Raw genomic sequence first — 20,583 nt, forward strand, 5'->3', positions numbered from 1 at the left:
GCCCACATACTCCTGCACCTGACAAGAACTTCATGCCTATGAAGGCAATTGCTTTCTTTGCCTTGTGAGTTCGTCCCGGGTATGGGTACGGAAAGGCAAGGTGTGAAGAGCTTACTTTTGGGTCTCTTTTCCTCATCTCTCATTTATTTTCAAAATTGTCAACTGAGATGTGATGACTCATAACCGTATTTCCTTCAGGAATCCTCCACAGCTGATTTCTGTCAGCTTCATAGGTATCTAGTGAAGGGAAAGTACCCTGTTGACATTGCTCCCAGGAGTTTAGATTTCCTATACTTACAGATTTGCCATCCTGGACAGTGAATTTGTGTGAAACACCACCATTGCAAAAGACTGTACAAGTTAATTGTTTTACTATGGAGCGTGAGTTGACCTTTGAATCTCTTTCAATTAAACCTACTATTGCAAGATCTGTCCGTAACACCGGACTTTGATCTTATTTCTCCTGCATAGCAAAAGTATTTAGAGTGAGATCTTGATGAGGTTCTGAGGCACCTCACATTAAAGTTCTGTAAAACCAGTGGTTTACAGGATAACCTTCATCCCATGTCTCCTCAGGGAGAAGCCAGGGTGACTGACGCAGGTCATACTGATAGTTACCTATTGGTGAGGGTTCAAAGCGGGTAGCCAACTGGAAGCATGCCCTAGTTTGGAGGAGAGGTGTCTGCTAAGAAAGGCAGGAAACTCTCTTTAGAATGGAAAATGTAAACCTCTTCCCTCCAAATTATTAGAATTCTAAATCAAGGGGCACTCAGGCAAAGATATGGGAATTAGGAATAACAGTTCTTTACTAAGAAAATTAAAATAGAAATACAGTACTACAAAGCACAAACCCCAAACACTGACAAATTCAGAGTACAACCTGACATCCTGTCAGTCAGGGTGTTGGTAGCAGTCCCATTAAATGGTGGCTACACTCCCTTTGCAGTGACAGATGTGGTTCAGTTGAAGCACTGGTCCTGTAGAAGTGTGCAGTTTTCCTCCAAAGGTCCAGTGATGATGTGTAGAAGTCCAGTTTTCCTCTGGAGTCCAGACAGAAAGAAAGGGCTACCTTAGTGTCCCAAAATCTGTTTTTATCTTTGGTAAAAAAGGCTTGGCTCTTCCCCCTGGCTGAAGCATCTCCTAATGGGATGAAGCCATCTTACCCGTCACACAGTGAGACTCAATGGGCCATTAGCAGAAGATAACTCCCTAGAGGAAGGATGGGTTGTGAAAAGATAAAGAATAATGCCCCACCTGATTTCAATGGATGGCCCATTAGCAGAATATCTCCCATGGAGATAAGGATCACTGTCTTACCTGGTCTCATCAGATGGTGATAGAACAGATATCACATCCTGTATTGTAACCCAAGACAAAGGAACTCCTGTCTTCAGCGGAGGAGGATATTGCATAGGCTGTCTGTTCAGTGTGGTGATTTCTGTGCCAACCACACACACAGCAAGACAGAAGCTAGCATAATAGCATGCATGACACAGCCTTTTAATTTTTTTAAAAATATCATTTATAATTATTGGGAAACTATTGCACGATAAACAAGGTTTGGTTTGGTATGTGGTGGCATTGGTATGGATGTGTGTGCAAAACTCACAGAGGGTTTGGTAGTTTGAGTGATGCTTTGACAACTCTGAGCCCATATCTGAGTATTCCCAGACTGTATCTGTCAGTTTCTGTAGAAAGCCCCCTCAAAAAAGGTGCGATAAAAACCATAAACAACTGCTATTTCCATGCATGAAAGATGACCTACTACTCAGCCCAAGAAACAATTGGAACAAAATAATTGTAGCTGCCTGAACAGAATAAATTTGGCAGCTACCAGAAAGGCATGGATAAATCCTTACAGGTAATATCTCCTCTCTTGTATTATGGAGCTATTTTATTTATGCTGTTAATGAGGTGTAACCAAGTTTTCTGCTGGAAATTATCTTAAGCAAGCATCATGTTCTTTAAGAATGGTGTGAGAACACTCTCCTTTGAGAAAAATAATTATCTTTTTGCCTTCTGGTTTCTATGGTAGGTGATAATGGTGGTTTTATAACAATTGAGCACTACTAACATTTTGTTTGTAAAGAATTTTAATGATATTGATTTCATTTGAATTTTTGTATTTGAATGATTCCACCATTTCCACGAGATTTTAGAAGTTAATGAAAAGATTCATCTCCCTTGTGGTAATCTTTCAGTAGAGAAGGTTCTTAATATTACAATATTACACGATGAATTTCAAGCTTCATCTAGATTATTCCTTACTATTTGCACCTTAGAATTCTACTGAAGGAAAAGACTTTTCCTTTTCTAAATGAATGCATGCCTCCCTCAAGGTGGGCCTAGCTGTGTTCTGCAGCAGCCAGTGGGAGATTTTTGCCCTTCAAGGGGATGACTTTGAGGTGTCTATCACCTATTTCTGGACAGAAACCAAGAAACTGTATTCTGAAACTTTCCCTCTCACTGACAAATCCATGAAATCAGTGGAAATCTGGATGAATCAGACTTATTTTTCCATAACACAAAATATACTAGTTATAGTATAAGAACAACCAGAAAGTAATAACATAATAAGGGGATCCACTCTCTTTATTTTCAGATGCAAGGTGACCAGAAATCTTGGAAATTGAAACTTGGCTGTCCATGTTGAGCCGTAACAGTAAAATTCAGTAGTTTGCAATATTACTTTATCAAGCTACATATAGCAAGGCATATAGCAGATATCTCACTTGTCATAAATAAACAGATACCTCTTAACTGTTACCTCCCACTAGAGTGTTTGCCTCAACTGTTATCAGCAGAAAAATCAGAAATTTATAAAAGTAAAAGACTTTTGGAGATCATTTGGACATTGTCTTCTTGTTTTCTCATGCAATATTTAGTCTCTAAGTATTTTATCACCATAAACTTAGATCTGATTTAATGTTGAATGACAGTGATCAATCAGATATTAATACTGGATAGCTGGAACAACTTCAGAGAAGAGAAAATGTTTACTCTGTATATAGGTTTTTGCTTTGTTAGCGTGCCGCACTCTGTATCAGAAAATAGGCTTTATGCATAATAAGGTCATGCAAATGAGGTAAAATCTGAAAAAGTATGGTGGGAGAGGGACAAGCTAAAACATGGACATAAGTATAATGACCAAGCAGTAGAGAATTTAAATGTTTAGTGCCAGCTCATTTCAGTTTATTTTTCTGTCATATTCTTGAATGTGTAGACTGAGGCTCTTGAAAGACCAGAATGAAAAGATCTCTGCTTGGACCAGAAGGATTGATAGTGTTATTTAACAGACTGCCAAGCTATGCCTCCTTGACCCATAGCTATTTACTTTTATTTTTTTGAAATAGAGTCAGCATGGTACTAGCTGGCAACAGCAAGTGAGGACAGAGAACCCTGCTCTGTGTTTTGGTGAGAGTATTTTACATAGCAGTGCCGTACTGCCTAGATTCTACCTCTCAATTTCAGCCATGATAGAAGCTCTGAGTAAAACAGAAGCAGAGTACCAGTATGAATTACCAGTACATGTATGTCTTACTTCACCACCTCCCTCCCTCTCTTCCAATGAATACAGTCTAAAAATATCCTCCACTCTAAATTGCTTTACTGCTGAGGCAATGTCTTGTAAAAGCACTATGATTATTTGCAGAAGAAAGTAAAAACTCAAGCCCCAGAACGGACAAACTTCAAGTCTCAGACAGAATAATGTTAACGTGAACTGTTCTCCATTTAACAGTAAATAAACTATCTTATTGAAAGATATTGCTGTCACTTAATAATATGCATGCATGCTCACATGAAGAGCAATAATATTTTACTCATGGAGAATTTATGAGGAAAATCTTGTTGCTTCAAATGAAAATGGGGGGGAAGTAGACGCTACATGTATGTACATGTATGTTGCGAGGGTTTTTTTATTGTTGTAGCTCAGTAAAATAATTTATATTATCTTCTGAAAAAGTAATATCAATTATTTGTTCACAAGTGGATGTCAAAGGAAAAAAATGGGAGTAGAAGAATACACAGAACTAGTAAATGGAATTAATATTAGAACTATTTTTAAATTTTAGAGCCAGATTCAGCAAATTTAGTTAGAAGAAACTACTCAGATCAGTAATTTATTGGTATTAAGAGGTCCACTCAGATAAGTGTTGCACCTTTCAAGAACTTGCAGAATAAGCTCATGTCTGTAAATATTTACAAAACAAGTCATTCATTAAATTTTTCTCTTCACAGGAAGGAAATATTCATCTGCCAATTGTAAGATGTACTAATGAAAGGTTTTCTTAAAGAAGTGAAAATTTGCTAAGTAGGAATTGCTTCCTTTGAGCTAGTCAGGTCCTTTCTTACCCTCTACCAAAAGAAAAATCAAAATTAGTAGCTCTTTCTCCAATGCTTTAACTCTTTTGAAAAAAAATCTAATCGCTGCCCAGATCAGTGTGGGGCTTAATCAGCACAATTGAAAGGATTTATAAACATTTTAATTTCAAATCCATTTACATACACACACATATATGTATATATAAATTCATTTTATTCAAGCTATTTCACATAAACAGAACCTCAAGTAGTTGAAGTACTACAAAAAGCCATCAACATGTTTTTCATGTATCTGTAGGTCCATGTCTTGGGGTGACTTTTATGATGCTTGTATCCCCAAATTGTCTGTTCTGTTGGTGTTGAACATTGAGTTCTGCAACTTTAAGACTGGTTCCAGGAGTGAAAGGGGGAGAGAAGAAGTGCAGAATTTGCTATCAGAAACTTCACTTGCTCCCCCATATCCTTCACACAGACTGTGTTGTCTGCAGTGGACAGCAGGAGAGAGTTTTTGTTTGCTTTTACTTAGTCCGACCAGCTGATGCAAGGGAGTCCTGGACTGTTCTTTTCCGTTTTTCTTGGAATTATTTGAACCTGTTCTGGACTGAAAACCCAAAAGGAGTACTAGAAGCTCACATTTGTGGCCCACCAGGCCTGGCCTGGGCCGTGGCATTTCCCAGGCCAGAGGGACTGAGAACAGCCAGGCTGCAACCCACGGAAGAGACTCTTCTGAGTTTGTCATCTCCTTCTGAGTGGTGAGAGTGTTTGCTGTTTAGTGCTGGGAAGTGCTTTGTCTGGTAAATAAACAGGTTTCTTTCACTTCTCTCTGAGGAAATATTTTTCCCCAAACCAGTTGAGGGCCCCCATTCGGAGGTTTTCTCCCAAATTTGCCCTAAAGCAGGACAGTCCATAAACCTCTTAAAATAGTATCTTTTAAAAAAAAACTCAAACAGTTAAAATTATGGAAATACAGAATACAGTAATTTCACCATTACAAGCCGCACTGACTATAAGCAGCATCTCCAGGTGTTGGCAACATTTCGTTCTTTGTCCATAAATTAGCCGCACCTGCATATAAGCCGCTCTGTCGTTTGCAGCGAGGACCCGCGTGCAACAAAGTTGCCAACTAGTAACAGAATCGCAGGATCGCGGGGTTTACTGGTTCAGCTCGGACCATGCGGGCTCAGTCCACTTGGTGCTGCTGACAGGGCCGGGTGGCCCAGCTCGGCAGGGTCGCTTGGCAGGGCCGCTTGGGGCCAGCCACCACTACAGCCGGGCTCGCTTGTCCCGGACCAGCACTGCCCCGTGGTGGCAGGCGGGGATGGAGCCCGCCTGCTCCCGTGGCGGTGGCGGCAGCAGGAGGGAAAGGAGCCCCCCCACTCCCGCTTCTGCGGCGGCAGGAGGGGAAGGAGGCCCCCTGCTCCTGCGGCGGTGGCGGCAGGGGGCGGGAGCCCCTGCTTCCCCTCTGGGACTCGGGGATGGCAGCACGGAGCCCCCGCCTTCCCCTCGAGCAGTGGGGATGGCAGCACAGAGCCCCCGCCTCCCTCGCTGCCCCGCACTGCCGGCATGGAGCCCCCCGCCTTTGCCCCGGGCTGCGGGGATGGCGGCACGGAGCCCCTGCCTCCCCTTCGAGCCGCGGGGATGGCAACACGGAGCCCCCGCCTCTCCCCCAGGCTGCGCTGCCTGAAGGAGGGAGCCTCCGCCTCCCTCCCCCCCTGTGCTGCTGGCACAGAGTCCGCCTGCATCTGCCACACTACAGAGTAACCAACTTGCAAGAATTGCGTAATGACGGGTTTTACTGGCAGGTGCTGGGCTGGGCAGCTCGGCTGCACTTCCGGGGTTGGAAATTACAGAAAATTTTTCACATATTAGCTACTCCTGAGTATAAGCCGCATTTCCGGGGTGGGAGCAAAATTTTAGTCAAAATGGTGCGGCTTATAATGGTGAAATTACTGTATTTGCCAGTTATATATTGATTTTCATTCAAAATTCCTGCAAGGATATAGGCCCAACAGTGACATAAACTGTAGTAACAGGAAAAAAGCAGAACACAGGGATTTGCAAATAAATCTGTGAATAACAAGAAGCAGGGATTCTAAGATTGTGAATTTTACTATTACACTCCTTTGCTTGTAAACCATAAGGTAGGCAAGTGCGAGATGCAGTACTGCCAGCTCTGCACAGGGGAGTGGTGGGTGTGGGTGTGTGTGGGGGTGTGTGTGTGTGTGTAAGACAGGAGGAAGAAGTGAGAGGAACAGATGTGGGGACATGGGGATACAATAAAGCATAATAACCTTCCTGAACTGTGTCTGCTCTGTCTCTTTGTATCATACTGCTATTAGCAGGGTTACAGAAGCAGGTGATTGTCCATCAATTTTTTGTTCTTACTCAAGTGTTCTTTGACAAAGGAGAAAAAAACAAGTGTACCTTCAAGTACAGGGGAAAATTAAATGTTTACTTTAATCTAATTTTCAAGGTACACCAGTGCCTCACATTTCACAGGTTGCTTTCCAATCATAAAATACTCACATATATCTTAGCTACTTAGCATGGCTTATTAGGAGTGAATTAATATAAATAATTGCAGTTTATCTTTTAACAACAGCGTATTTTTAAAAATTACAGTTTCAGGGACATAAGATGAAGGTGAGCCCAGAGCTAGCAGCTCTTTGGCATTATTTGGCTCCATGGAGGTTGTTTTGTGAAAGTGTATAACTTTTTCTTTATTTGGTTGATGTTGGGGCTTTAACAAAGAGTGACTGAGTTGGCTTAACAAAGAGAAGGAGGGTTAAATATGTTGCTTGCAAGAGATTAACCAACTTCAGAGCTCTTAAATCCACACTATATGTACTGTGTGTCCTGAGTGGCTTTTGTTTTCCTTTTGTAAGCTTTTAGCATTTGATTTTTTTCCCCTGCATTAAGAATCAAGTTAATTTACAGGGCACTATTACTGATATGTTTTCCTTGGTTTGTGGTTTTCTGTGAAAGGCAGGCATCTGAGACCAAGTCTTGGGATGAGGGGGAGGTACAGGACTTAACAGTGTGTGCCCATGCCAGTAAATTGGCTGTCCATGTGACAGCAGAGCTAGGGAAACTCTCCATTCTCATTTGCATCCTGAAGACTTATCCAGGATAAAACCCAACTGATTGCCATATGGGATTTGGACTTGACATTTATTATTTGGTTCACAAACCTCTCAAAGGAAAGTTTGTTTTCCATTCACAGATAGAAAAACCTTCTAAGTTAAATAAAACTGGTTTAGCACCAGTAGTAAATAAATATCTTTACTATATTCCTTACGAATTTGTCTTATGTGATTACCAGACAGATTCTTGCTACCAAAGTATTGACTTTTGCTCCTCAGCAATTCAAAAGAAGTATCTATCAACATCTATCCTGTTCCAGTTGAAAAACATCTCTGTTTAATTCCAGAAGTTTACTTACTATAAATAAAATTATAAATCATGGTTTTAGAGAGAAATTAAAATAATCTCAAAAATATATGTAACAAATATACATAACAAAGATTTTACATATTTCTATATTTATGTAGGGAAATGCAATTTTCTGCCTGTCCTATGCTTCAATGAATGGTTCCCAGGCAGCATGAAAGGTACTAGTAACTCTTACATGTGAGTGTACAGGTAGTAAATTTATAATAGAGAACTATCTGATTTCTGTCACCTAATAACTTCACAAAATATTTTTGTGATGCTTAGCACTCCTGGTTTAATAGCTGGTAGTGATAAAATCCACAATACAGTATTTTACAAAAATCTTAAATAAACCAAACCTTCATTTTTATTGAGAGACAGTACAATGCTTTGACATCTTACTAATTTAAAGTAATACATTACAGTTTTAACCAGTGCTGCCCTCCAAAAGGCTCTCCCAGTAACTCTGATGTCAATACCTTCTATCATCTGTTTAGTGGCTTTTCAGGAGCAGGGCCTTAGCAGGCATATCCACTGAAATGTGGCTTCCAAATTGTCAGTTTTTGCTGAACAGCTCCTGAAACTTAGCTTAGTCTGAAGAGTGAGAACAGAGGACAAACACCAGCCCAGTCTCCAGGCTGCTGCTACAAGACTTAGTGAATGTTAACAGGAAAAAAAAAAAAATGCACTGAGAGCACACAGAGACACAGCCTTAGTGTTTTCCTATTATGTTTTATTCAATGAGTATATACGTGATGATATGGATTGTCCACAAGCCATGCCCTGATAGTCATTTTCGCCTTATGTCGATAAGGCATTACAGTAATTTCACAGTTATAAGCCGCACCATTTTGACTAAAATTTTGGTCCCAACCTGGAAGTGCGGCTTATACTCCAGAGCGGCCAATACATGAATGATGTTCTGAAATTTCCCAACCCGGAAGTGCAAGCCGCAGGCCAAGCCGAGCTCGCAAATTGAGTACCTGACAGTAAAACCCACAATTGCGCAATTGTTACAAATTGGTTACTCTGTTGTGTGGCAGGGGGAGGTGGGATCCTGCCGGCAGCAGGCTGGGGGCCCTCTCCCACTGGCAGCATAGGGGGAGCGGAGCTCACAAATTGAGCACCTGCCAGTAAAACCCGTGATTGCCTGATTGTTACAAATTGGTTACTTTGTTGCGCAAGCAACCTCGTTGCAAACGAAAATGCGGCTTATAATCTGGTGTGGTTTATATACGGACTAAGAATGAAACGTTGCCAACACCCGGAAGTGCAGCTTATAATCAGGTGCGGCTTATAATAATGAAATTACTGTAAACGTTTTTGGAGGACCTTTTCTGGTGACTGTATGGAGGTCTCTGGGCATAGAACCTTTGTGAACAGGGAGCAGAAGGTGGTAAACCTTGGTCATTCTATCTGTGGCTGATAAAAGCCCAACATCTACATAAGCAGGGAAAATTCCTATGTTTACATCAATATTAATATTTTCTGAAAAAACATGTTTAAGACATTCACAGATCTTCGGCCACATTATAATTTTAGCCATTTTGAAAACACAGTGTTTCAAGGTGCCAAATTGGTCTGTGCAGCTGGGAGGCACATGTACCAATGCACACGCGCAGACACGTGCGCATCCATGAGCCAAAGTTCTTGGGTGAAAATTTTCCTTCCTTTCATATGTAGTAACACAGTTGTAAACTTATATTTGCAGTATGTCACACTCAGGTTTACACGGTCTATATACATGTTCACAAATAAATGTAAACTGCCTGATTTGGCATCCCTGTGTAATGCAAAGTGCAAACTTCCCATATTTGTTTTATTACCTTCTGGCTAATTTCCCCAATTAAATCTAAGACCTTGCACAATAATGAAAGGCAAGACTTTCAGTGAACTCTCCTATCAATACTTTGTTCCACAAGGAGGATAGGATTGTGTTTGCATCCATTAAAAATATCCCACAAAAATAGTTAAGAAAAATTAATGAATAAAGCAGAGCACATCTATTTTTCAAAGTACAAATGCAGCGTACTGCATTATGTATTTAAGAGACACAATGAAATGTATTCTTGAAATTTATGAGAAGTAAATAAGTTCTACTAATCGAATATAAAATTAAAATTATGTTTTCCCTTTTATGTGGTCTGCAACATTTTTTCTGTTTAGGCATATGAGAATAGAATAATTTCTCTTAAGATTGAAGGATTCATAGAATAATGGTGTTGCATGTTATACTAGTGAATATTTTGAGGCATGCAGTAGTGTAAATAACAAACATTTTGTTTTGAAAATTAATTAATTAATTCTACAACAATATTCGGTAACATTCTATTTGCAATGTAACAGGTAATTAAAATAGTTTTCTGCAAAAACCTGGATTTCTCAATCCTTCTGTTGTAGGCCATTGCACGGTAAATATCCACTGATATTTTGAGGTATCAGAGGCGTTGCACCTAGATTTACAAGTAACTTTATTAATTTTAACTAAAACCATGAATTTGAAGATCTAGCTGGAGTGCTGGCCACTCAAACTACCAAGAACAAAAATGTTCATAATTAGTGACTATGCAGTAAGTTTTTAGATTACATCTCAGTTAATTTCTCTAACAAAAATGTATCCAAACCTCTATGACATACAACAGATCTGGAACACAATTGCAGTTTGCCATAGCAGTAAATCTATGTCTCTGCGGTTAAAATAAAAATGAGAAGAAAATCTTGCTCAATTGTTCTATCACGTGGGTAATCATGATTGAAGGAATTAGACAGATGAAACTCATTTTCAGAAATCAGCCCAACACATGAGATATTTTACTCTTCATTGTTATCTGTAGGGAATCGGAAAATAACATATAAAATACCTACAGAAACACTTTTTCTCATTGCACATAAATAATCTACAGTAGTTTCACGAATACAAGCCGCACGGATTATAAGCCGCACCCCCGGTGCCTCGACAATGTTGCTGTCTTTGTCAATAGATAAGCCGCATCCCGAATATTAGCCGCACTTTCGTTCGTAGCGAGAATCCGTGCGCAGCTTTCACAAATTGGCCAATTAGCAACAGGATCGCGGCATAGCAGGCTTTACTGGCTCGGGGCGGGGCCAGGTAGGCTCGGCCCGCTCATGGTTGCCGATAGGGGTGGATGGCCCGGCTCGGCGCTACGGCTTGGCTGGGCCGGCCGGGCAGTGTTGCTACCGCCGCCGCCGCCAGGCTCCCTGCTCCCGTCTGCACTGCCACTGCTGCGTTTGCTTGCCCTGCGGGCGGTGCTGCTGCCGCCGCCGCTGCCAGACTCCCTGGCTCCCTGCTCCCGTCTGCACCGCCGCTGCCATGTTGGCTCGCCCTGGCCGGCACTGCTGGCCGCCGCACCGCCGGGCTCCCGCACGCTGCTAGCCCTGGTTCCCCTGGGCTCCCGTGCACTGCCAGCCCTGCTTCTAGGGGGCTTCTCCCCGCCGCCGGGCAGCCCTGCTCGCCGGGCTTCCTGCTTCAACTGTCCTCTCCTATGCAATGTGGCTCCCGTGCACTGCCAGCCCTGCTTCTAGGGGGCTTTTCCCTGCCGCCGGGCAGCCCCGCGCCGCCGGGCTTCCTGCTTCTACTATCCTATCCTATGCAATGTGGCTCCCGTGCACTGCCAGCCCTGCTTCTAGGGGGCTTTTCCCTGCCGCCGGGCAGCCCCGCGCCGCCGGGCTTCCTGCTTCTACTATCCTATCCTATGCAATGTGGCTCCCGTGCACTGCCAGCCCTGCTTCTAGGGGGCTTTTCCCCGCCGCCGGGCTTCCTGCTTCTGCTATCTTCCCCTATGCAGTCGGGCTCCTCTGCACTGCTAGCCCCAGTTCTCCCGGGCTTCCCCGCCCTGCTGGCCCGGGCTCTGCCGCCCTCCCTGCCCCGCCCTGCTGGCTCAGGCTCTGCCGCCCGCCCCCAACACTGCTGGCCCCGCCTCTGCCCGGCTTTCCAACCTCAGCCGGGGCCGGCCGGGCTCCAGCTTGGCTTGGGGCTGCCGCGGGCTCTCACTTCCGTGTTGGCAGCTTTTAGAATTTTGTTAATGTATTAGCCGCCCCGGAATATTGGCCGCACGTCCGGGTTTCCACCAAAATTTTGGTCAAATTGGTGCGGCTTGTATTTGTGAAATTACTGTACATTAAGATAATGCAGTATCTTACATGCATGCATTCATACCTGCCTGATGTGTGTTAAAACCCTGAAGCTATAAAAAGTAGTATGCTAGTAAAGTATTTTAAATTTAAAAGATCTTGTTCAAATTCCTACAAGCTCACACTGTTTTCAGGAGAGTTCAAGGAAATACTAAAAATACTATAGAAACAAAAAGGATAAGGTATTTGTCACTTTCATTAAATTGATGTATGCTCCTGTCCTATGAAATGTCACATTGGATAATCCTGAAAAACTAGTAAAAATCTCCAGAATTATGCATATTTATGATGGTATTTTGCATAGCTCTAGTAGCATATCGCTAGGGGGACAGTGAAGGGAGGCAGACGGGTAAAGATTGAATAGTCTACAGGACTGAATTTATTACCAGCATCGTAGAAACAGTCTCAGCTACAGTTTTGTTTTGCTAGTCTTACAAAATCAAAACAATTTACCTTGCACCACTCCTGTGATGCTTCCAATTTGCTGGCAGTTTTGTGCTCCATATTTAGCCAGAAAATTTAGATTTGATAAGTTTCTGAGGGATATCCATGTTAATTAGAAACAGCTTTTCTTCTTAGTGACAGCTGTAAAGAAATCCAAGAATGAGAAATCAGATGTGTGCTTTTACAAAATTGCCTTATTTGTTGGAGGCAGAAGAGTTGCATTTTCAGCAAATGTTTACCTGACCTGGATGAGCCCATCACAGATTCAAGTACATCCTCACTTCTGCAGATGAGGCCCAGAAAACATTCAAGAAAACTCGTAAAAGTCCAGGAGAAACAGAAAGCTTTTCCTGCCTCTGGCTTAATAGCATTTTATGCTGACAATGGAGACTAGAGTTAACCAGAGGCTCTAGAAGTACAGTAATTTCACGATTACAAGCCGCACCGATTATAAGCCGCACTTCTGGGGTGTCAGCAACTTTTCGTTTTTCCTCCATAAATAAGCCGCACCTGATTGTAAGCCGCACTTTCATTCGCAGCGAGGATCCGTGTGCAACTTTCACAAAGTTGCCAAATAATAACAGAATCGCGGGATCATGGGGTTTAATGGTTTGGCCCTGCTTGGGGCGGCCGCAAGGAAGCGGCTCCGGCCCCGCTCACTGCTGCCGCCGGGAGCCAGAGGAGCGGCGTGCCTGGCCGGTGCCACCGGGAAGAGGGAGAGGGGCGTCCCTGGCTGCTGCGGCCGGGAAGAGGGAGAGGGGCGTCCCTGGCTGCTGTGGCCGGGAAGAGAGAGAGTGACGTCCCTGACTGCTGCCGCCGGGAAGAGGGAGAAGGGCGTCCCTGACTGCTGCCGCCGGGAAGAGGGAGAGGGGCGTCCCTGACTGCTGCCACTGAGAGGAGTGAGAGTGTTGTCCCCGGCTGCTGCCACTGGGAGGAGGGAGAGGGGTGTGCCCGGCCAGTGCCGTCGGGACGCAGGGAGCGGCGTGCCTGGCCGGTGCCACCGGGAAGAGGGAGAGGGGCGTCCCCGGCTGCTGCTGCCGGGAAGAGGGAGACGGTTGTCCCTGACTGCTGCCGCCGGGAGGAGGGAGAGGGTCATGCCCGGCCGGTGCCACCGGAAGGAGGTAGAGGGGCTCGCCCGGCCATTGCTGCCGGGAGGAGGGAGAGGGACTTGCCCGGCTAGTGCTGCCGGGAAGGGGGAGAGGGGAGTGCCCGGCCTTTGCCGCTGGGAGTAGGGAGATGGACGTGCCCGGGCGGTGCCGCTGCGTATAGTGAGAAGGCCGTCCCTGACTGCTGCCACCGGGAGGCGGGAGAGGGACGTCCCTGACTGCTGCCGCCGGGAAGAGGGAGAGGGGCGTCGCTGACTGCTGCCACTGAGAGGAGTGAGAGGGTTGTCCCCGGCTGCTGCCACTGGGAGGAGGGAGAGGGGCGTGCCCGGCCAGTGCCACCGGGAAGAGGGAGAGGGGCGTCCCTGGCTGCTGCTGCCGGGAGGAGGGAGACGGTTGTCCCTGACTGCTGCCGGCGGGAGGAGGGAGAGGGTCGTGCCCGGCTGCTGCCACCGGAAGGAGGGAGAGGGGCTTGCCCGGCTAGTGCTGCCGGGAAGGGGGAGAGGAGAGTGCCCGGCCGGTGCCGCGGGGAGGCTGGGTATCGGCATGCCTGGCCGGTGCGATCGGGAAGAAGGAGAGGGGCGTTCCTGGCTGCTGCCACCGGGAAGAGAGAGAGGGGTGTCCCTGGCTGCTGCCGCTGGAGGACGGAGAGGAGTATGCCCAGCCGGTGCCACTGGGAGGAGTTAGAGGGGCTTGCCCGGCCATTGCCGCCGGGAGGAGGGAGAGGGGCGTCCCTGACTGCTGCCGCCGGGAGAAGGGAGAGGGGCATGCCCGGCCGTGCTAGCGGGGTGGAGGGAGAGGGGCTTGCCCGGCCAGTGCCGTCGGGAGGAGGGAGAGGGGCGTGCCCGGCCAGTGCCGTCGGGAGGAGGGAGAGGGGCGTCCCTGACTGCTGCCACCGGGAGGAGGGAGAGAGCCATGCCCGGGCAGTGCCGCCGGGAAGAGGGAGAGGGGCGCTCCGCCTTGGCTCGGGGCTGCTTCTGGCTCAGACTTCCTGGTTGGGAAATTTCCAAAATTTGCTCATATGTAAGCCTCTCCCGAATGTTAGCCGCACTTCCGGTTGGGGAGCAAAATTTTAGTCAAAATGGTGGCACTTATAATCATGAAATTACTGTAAATCCTGAGAGCATTTGGTCAGCATGGATGCTTGGGCAAGCAGTGATTGTTCTTTCCACCAGTTCTCTAATAGGAACAACAATTGCCATTGTCCTCCACTTCATTGAGTTCCGGCATAAGGGAGTTGGCTGCTGGTGGGAAACTGACAGTCAGACCCCACTCCATAGAAGCCTCTCCTGATCCTGCTGCAGCAGACTCCAGCTTTTGGTATCACGGGTGCCAGCTGCATGGGAAGCCAAACTGTCATACCATCTTCTCACCAAGACTTCAGTGGGGGGGGCAGAAGCACCATTAGAGCCTAATGAAAAAGCAAACACAAAAGTAAAGATTTTAACAGTGGGGGCTTTTTCCTCCTTAAAATCCCACCAGAGAGACACCACTGCACGTGATACTTCATTTGTAGGGGGTTTTTGCAGGCAAGAGCACAACATGAACAAGGTAGTTTTATGTGGCTTTTTTAGGCATCATACCATGTCCAGGTAGCCCAGCAAATTGCAACTCTCTACAATTGCATTCGCAACAACTCTGTCAATATCCACAGTGCTCACACCTGTGCCTTCAAAACACTGATATTGTAGAATACTGCATGCTTTCCTTCCAAAGATCTCTTACATACTCTGCTAATATGATGCTTTTGGATGAACAGTTGTAAGCATATTTTTGTGTTTCTAAACTCAATCTACTCTTCAGGATCAATATGAACACATGGTGGCCACAAGTTACTCCTCGACCAGGTTCCAAGATCTCCCTGAATGATGCACTCCTTCATGACCCTCTCCACTGATCTACCACTGCTTCTTTTGGGGCCAAATGCTGCTCTCCATATGAAGAGAAATCAGAAAGTAATGACGAGTTAGACTTAATCTTGTGGGTCCCTTCCAACTCACGATTCCATTATTCTAGTTCTCCAGTTCCACTTCATCCTGTGTTCAGGGCAACCTAATCACGATCCCAACACAAGAACTTTTGCATATCCTATTTGTAATGGAACCAATGGAGGTTGTGTGTTTGCAGTTTGAAGAATTAAAGCCCAGGTCTGCAACTGTGTAAACTACACTGTCTGCAGGGAAAGGCTGGGATTAAACAATGGAAATACATGTAATATGGCTTATAGAAACCTCCTCAACAAAGACTCAGGATCTGGCCCTGCATTAGGCATGTTTAAATGTAAAGATACACCTAAACTTGTGAGAACTTTTGTGCTTGAATGTACCTCATCAAAACAACAAGTTGGGAGAAGACACACAACCATTTGTTGAATTTGTATCACTAGAAAGTTTGGAATCTGGAGTTTATTTCAATGTTCATATTCATAAATTATGAAGATGTAGGTAGATATGGGTGCACAAAGAAATATTTCTATTTCAGTGTCAGTGATTTCATGTTTTCATAACGGAGCATTTGTAGAGAAAACCAAACTCTGGAAACAGTTCTCAAGTGTTTCTTGCACAGACTTGTGTACATATTTACCTGAAAATTGTCAAGAAGTTTGACAGCCCTGATAGTGCGCTTATTGTCATTCCTCTAAGTATTTGGTCATTTGCAGAGGGGTGTGTTCTTCACAGACCCAATGTGGAGTTTTCCTTTTTTTTATGCTGTACTTAACTATTTATCTACCACAGGGTGCTGGTAATGTCTGTTTTAAATACTCTGAAGACGACCAGGGAATCTTCATTGAATGATTCATTTACCAAGCTGCAGGGTTTGTGTAGAGCCTGCACGAGAAAGATCTATAACAAATCCCTATTCCAAACCCCTACATGAATGTTTGGTGAAGGCAGACTCTTACTATAAAACAATGATGCAGATGGCCATAAGCAGTCCTTTGTATAGAGAAGTATATGATTCTTAAACAGTGATTTTACAAAACTGAAAATCTTTTACATTTTCTACCTTGTACTGCCAAATTTTGTGTAAGGATGATTTAAGATGTTTTTGCAAAGTTCAGTTCCTTTCAAAGTATGCTCTGTTACCGTAACAAACTGTGTAAATATTTGAAGTATATAAAAACAAATAATTTATGAATGCTAGCATGTAATACAAGATTTCCAATAGGCTAAAATACTGTTTGTATGTTACATTTACCAAAAACTGTGTTTCAAGAGGTTTCTAAATAGTGACTCACTCCTGACTAGATGGCAACAATAAAAAGCGTTTATGATGCATTAGAATCTCAAAACAAGACCTATTTCACAGGGATTCCCTTGTGACCCTCTGCAATCTCTGTTAGTATAAGCCCTGTTTCATTTTTGCCATTTTTAGGATTGTCATCATATATCATGAATTTAATTTGATTTCACAAAAATTAAGAAATGCTTTCTGTTGAGGCTCAGTGTTACCTTTTCAACATATAATAGTCTAGTGTTTTGTCAGGATTTTTATTATTTAAGACCTATCAAAATAAAATGTCTTTCTTTGGTTAATGATTCTGCAGATTCAGAGAGACCACAGGTAAAAAACCCCTACTTTTAGTATTAGCCCTTGTTATATTATGTGGTACTGTGTCTACTAATAAGAAGCCCACTGTTGGGATTTTGCGCTATTTTTTGAGGTTGCTTATTCAGTACCATAAACATGGTTGTTCTTAAACAGAGTAGCACCATTTTCAAGGTAGGGCAAAATAGTTAAATGATGTCTGTCTATAATGGTGTGGTTTGCAACTACAGGATCTTTATTTTTATATACAAACAAGGGAAATTTTTAATAACAGAATCTAAGTTTGCTATCCATTACAGAACAGAATTAAATATATTTTTAGACATGTCACTAGTGAAATCAAGTATGTGTGAGAATTACGCAAAGTACACCTGCACTGCCTCATGGGTGATCATTTGTTCTTTCAAGAGTTACAAGTTAAATATACAATTATAATTATAATACAATTATATAAATATATCATTATAATGCAAATAAAAACAGCACATGAAAGTGTTGTTTAGATTATGCTAACTACTACAGTTATGACTTCCTAACACAAATCAGTATGAAATACTGGAGGCCACAGTAACTTCCTATCACCCTTTCAAATTTGGCACCAGTATTGAAATCTAAGTAGCTATGTGGCCTGCCTCTAGACCTTTCAACTGAGACTTCAGTTATCTTGTTCAACTTTCTTACAAAAACATTAAATACGGGGCCATGATACGGACTTGTCCATCCCCACAGCTTTGTGTGTATCGTTCAGCTTTTTGTTAAGTCCTTTTTAGTTTCTGTTAATTTTCCAATGACTGTTTTTCACTCTCAGCTCACCATTGCTGGGGGTTTTTTGTCCGTCTTTAGCTTCAGAGGCATTACCTTCATTCCTTGTCCTCTGTTTCTTCAATTTGTTTCCTTTCCCCTTTCTTTTTCCTCCCACTGCATTTTCTGCCACATCACAATTTTTCAACCACCCTCCAGCATTTTGTCACTCCTTTGTGTCATCATCTTCTGGTTTTCCCAACTCATGCAGCTGTGCCTCCACAAACACTATTGCTTTCATTGGGTCTCTGAAATTCACTTCACTTCACAGTAGTCCCTTGCTCACTTGCCCACAGCCAGGCTTTACTTTAGCTGGACGCAATAAGGCACTTGGTTGAGTGGTGCAAATCTCTAGGATTTGGAAGTCTAATTGGGAGGCACTCTTCTATCCAGAGAAGTATGTATGTGGCTGTTCTTGTGCGTACAAGAGACCCAAAGAAAGCTTTTTATCAGGAGAGCTTAGGACACCCTTCCTTTTGGTAGTCTGTGCATTTTAATTAAGGATTTTATTCTTAGTTGTAAGTATGATGTGGAAGTCATTCAAGTGGAAAGTATTACTTAGAAAGCTTAGGGAACTGCTCAAACACCTATCTTTTTGGTGAGGATAGGCCTTCAGAGAAGCCATGAGAAGCCTAATGTGGAAAAGTTAGTGAAATAAATAATTGTCTGCAGGGCTAAGCCCAGACACAAAAAAATGTGAATGTGAGAGAAACACAGTTAGCAAGAGATTAGTTCATTATGAATGTCAGTATATATGTAAAAGATATTTTAGTCTCTGGCATTCATAAAATTCATACCATAACTGTATATTTTGTCAATATAAATACAAAAAAAATTTAGGTAATGTATTTCTAGCGTGAGCACGTTTCCCATAAACCTCAATGAATTGAAATTAAAAGTGCACCAAGTGCCCAGAACTGCTAATAGTGAAGCACACAAAGTTTTGTTGGCTTCAGTAGGATGCTTTATACAATGAAAGTTATCTATATATCTAAGCATTTTCATTATTGTGTTCTAATAACGCTATCTCTTTTTTTTTTTCTCACCTCTTACTCCTCAGAATACTAATAGGCGACCTCTTCCAGTAATAAATTACCCTTCAATCCCTGCATAATCTCTGTGCCAGGTGGAAGGCTTCAAGATGTTGTTCATACCTGTGCTTGGATCAGACTGTACTTGCTAAAAAGGTGCAAAATGATTGCACGTGGGAGTTGACAACTACTCTTGCCCATACACAATGTGGCACAACCAACATTTAGTATCATCTTCCAGATTTTCTGTTAGTAGTTAAGGCCAAGTGAAATAATTTATTTCTCAGTAGATTATAAAACAATTTGCAGATTGCATTTTTGCGCTGAAATTGCACCTGCAATTATTACTGAGTAAAAGTATAAAGCTATTGTGCTCATAAAGAAATTTATGTAAAAGGGAGAAAAACTGAGAATGCCATAAGGTTCTCCATTTTCTTCTGGAAGGAGAAAACTGGTACATACAGAGGGAATATGATCAGGACTTTGGATCCAACACGTCCTTTAAACCAGCAACAGTTAAAAAGTACTGGGGCTCCAGACCCCTCTGGATGAACAGCAGCACAAGTGACTTAAAAAACACACTGGCAAAGCCTCTCCTGCTGTCATGGTGAGCAGCACACAGAGCCCTTTGGAAAGCAGCACAAAAGCTGAGGATGGAAGCTAATGAAAACAAGCTGGCAATTCAGCACAGAATTCATTGGACAAGCTCAAGGAAAGTGTGCTGTGAAGGCTTGCGTCATTTCCCAGTTCAAACCTTCCTTGTTTCCATGTTATGGGGGTTACTTATACGCCTGGTAGGGGGAATTCTTCTAATCCTGTTCACTGCCATCTTACTTTTTTGGTGTTTATGTAAGAGAGAAAAGCACCAGGCTGATCTGTTACTCACACTCTTAGAAATGCAATGGCTTACTATACTTTGATTTCATTATGACTAAATGTTTGTTCTATCACAGCTTGACATTTTCCCACAAGTTGCTTATTCTGAAATATTTGTGAATTATTTTCCTTGAAGTTTAGTCTTCAATTGAGGTGTTCACAATATCCTTGCTTAGTGAGTTATCTTTTTCATAACAATAGTACTGTCATAGATTTAGTTAAACAGGAGCCAGTTTGTGTTGTTTATGATCAGAAAAAGAAAAATCAAACTTTAATGTATTTATCTCCCCAAAAAGGAAACCTTTCTGTCAAATGTTACATATCCAAAGAATCATAGAATGGTTTGGGTTGGAAGATACCTGAAAAATCATCTAGTTACAATCTCCCTGCCATGGGGACATGGTCGATGTGGGAACACTCTCAACTAGACCACGTGGCTCTAAACACCATTCAGGAATGGGGCATCCACAATTTCTCTTGATAACCTGTTCCAGTGTCCCACCACCCACACAGGAAAAATATTCCTCTTTGTTTCCAGTCTAAACCTACGGTTGCTTTTTGAAGGCCTTGACCTCTGTTGGGGGTTGGGGGAGTTTTTACTCTTTCCCTCAGTGGAGAAATATTTCCCATTATCGTGCTAAGAAAGCTGTCCGGGAGGCTTCCATAGCTCTTATTGCTCAAGACAAAAGGGATGGGTGAGTGCTCGTGGGTTGTTTTGTCCTTCCAGGGGGGACACGCTCTCGCCGGACCGAACGCGGAGCAGAGATGTTTTTCTCCATGGTGGGATCTGCCCTGCAACCAGGCCCTGCTACAGCCTCCTGCTTCTGAGAACAGCACTGAGAACCAGGACGCAAACAGTGAGCGGAGTTTCC

General features: G+C 43.4%; 1 long non-coding RNA gene across 6 annotated transcripts; it reads left to right on the plus strand.

Annotated features, from left to right (window-relative positions):
* Positions 1 to 12,888: 12,888 nt before the first annotated feature.
* Positions 12,889 to 19,481, plus strand: LOC117010322. 6 transcript variants are annotated; one of them, XR_006163149.1, is made up of 3 exons: positions 12,889 to 13,250; positions 14,630 to 15,409; positions 18,865 to 19,481. It is a non-coding gene; the product is annotated as an uncharacterized LOC117010322 (long non-coding RNA). The 6 variants fall into 6 exon arrangements; XR_006163148.1 differs by lacking the exon at positions 12,889 to 13,250 and adding an exon at positions 13,257 to 13,472; XR_004420620.1 differs by lacking the exon at positions 12,889 to 13,250 and adding an exon at positions 13,506 to 13,738.
* Positions 19,482 to 20,583: the final 1,102 nt, after the last annotated feature.

The sequence above is a fragment of the Catharus ustulatus genome, chromosome Z (genome assembly GCF_009819885.2).
Source record: "Catharus ustulatus isolate bCatUst1 chromosome Z, bCatUst1.pri.v2, whole genome shotgun sequence".
NCBI lineage: Eukaryota > Metazoa > Chordata > Aves > Passeriformes > Turdidae > Catharus > Catharus ustulatus.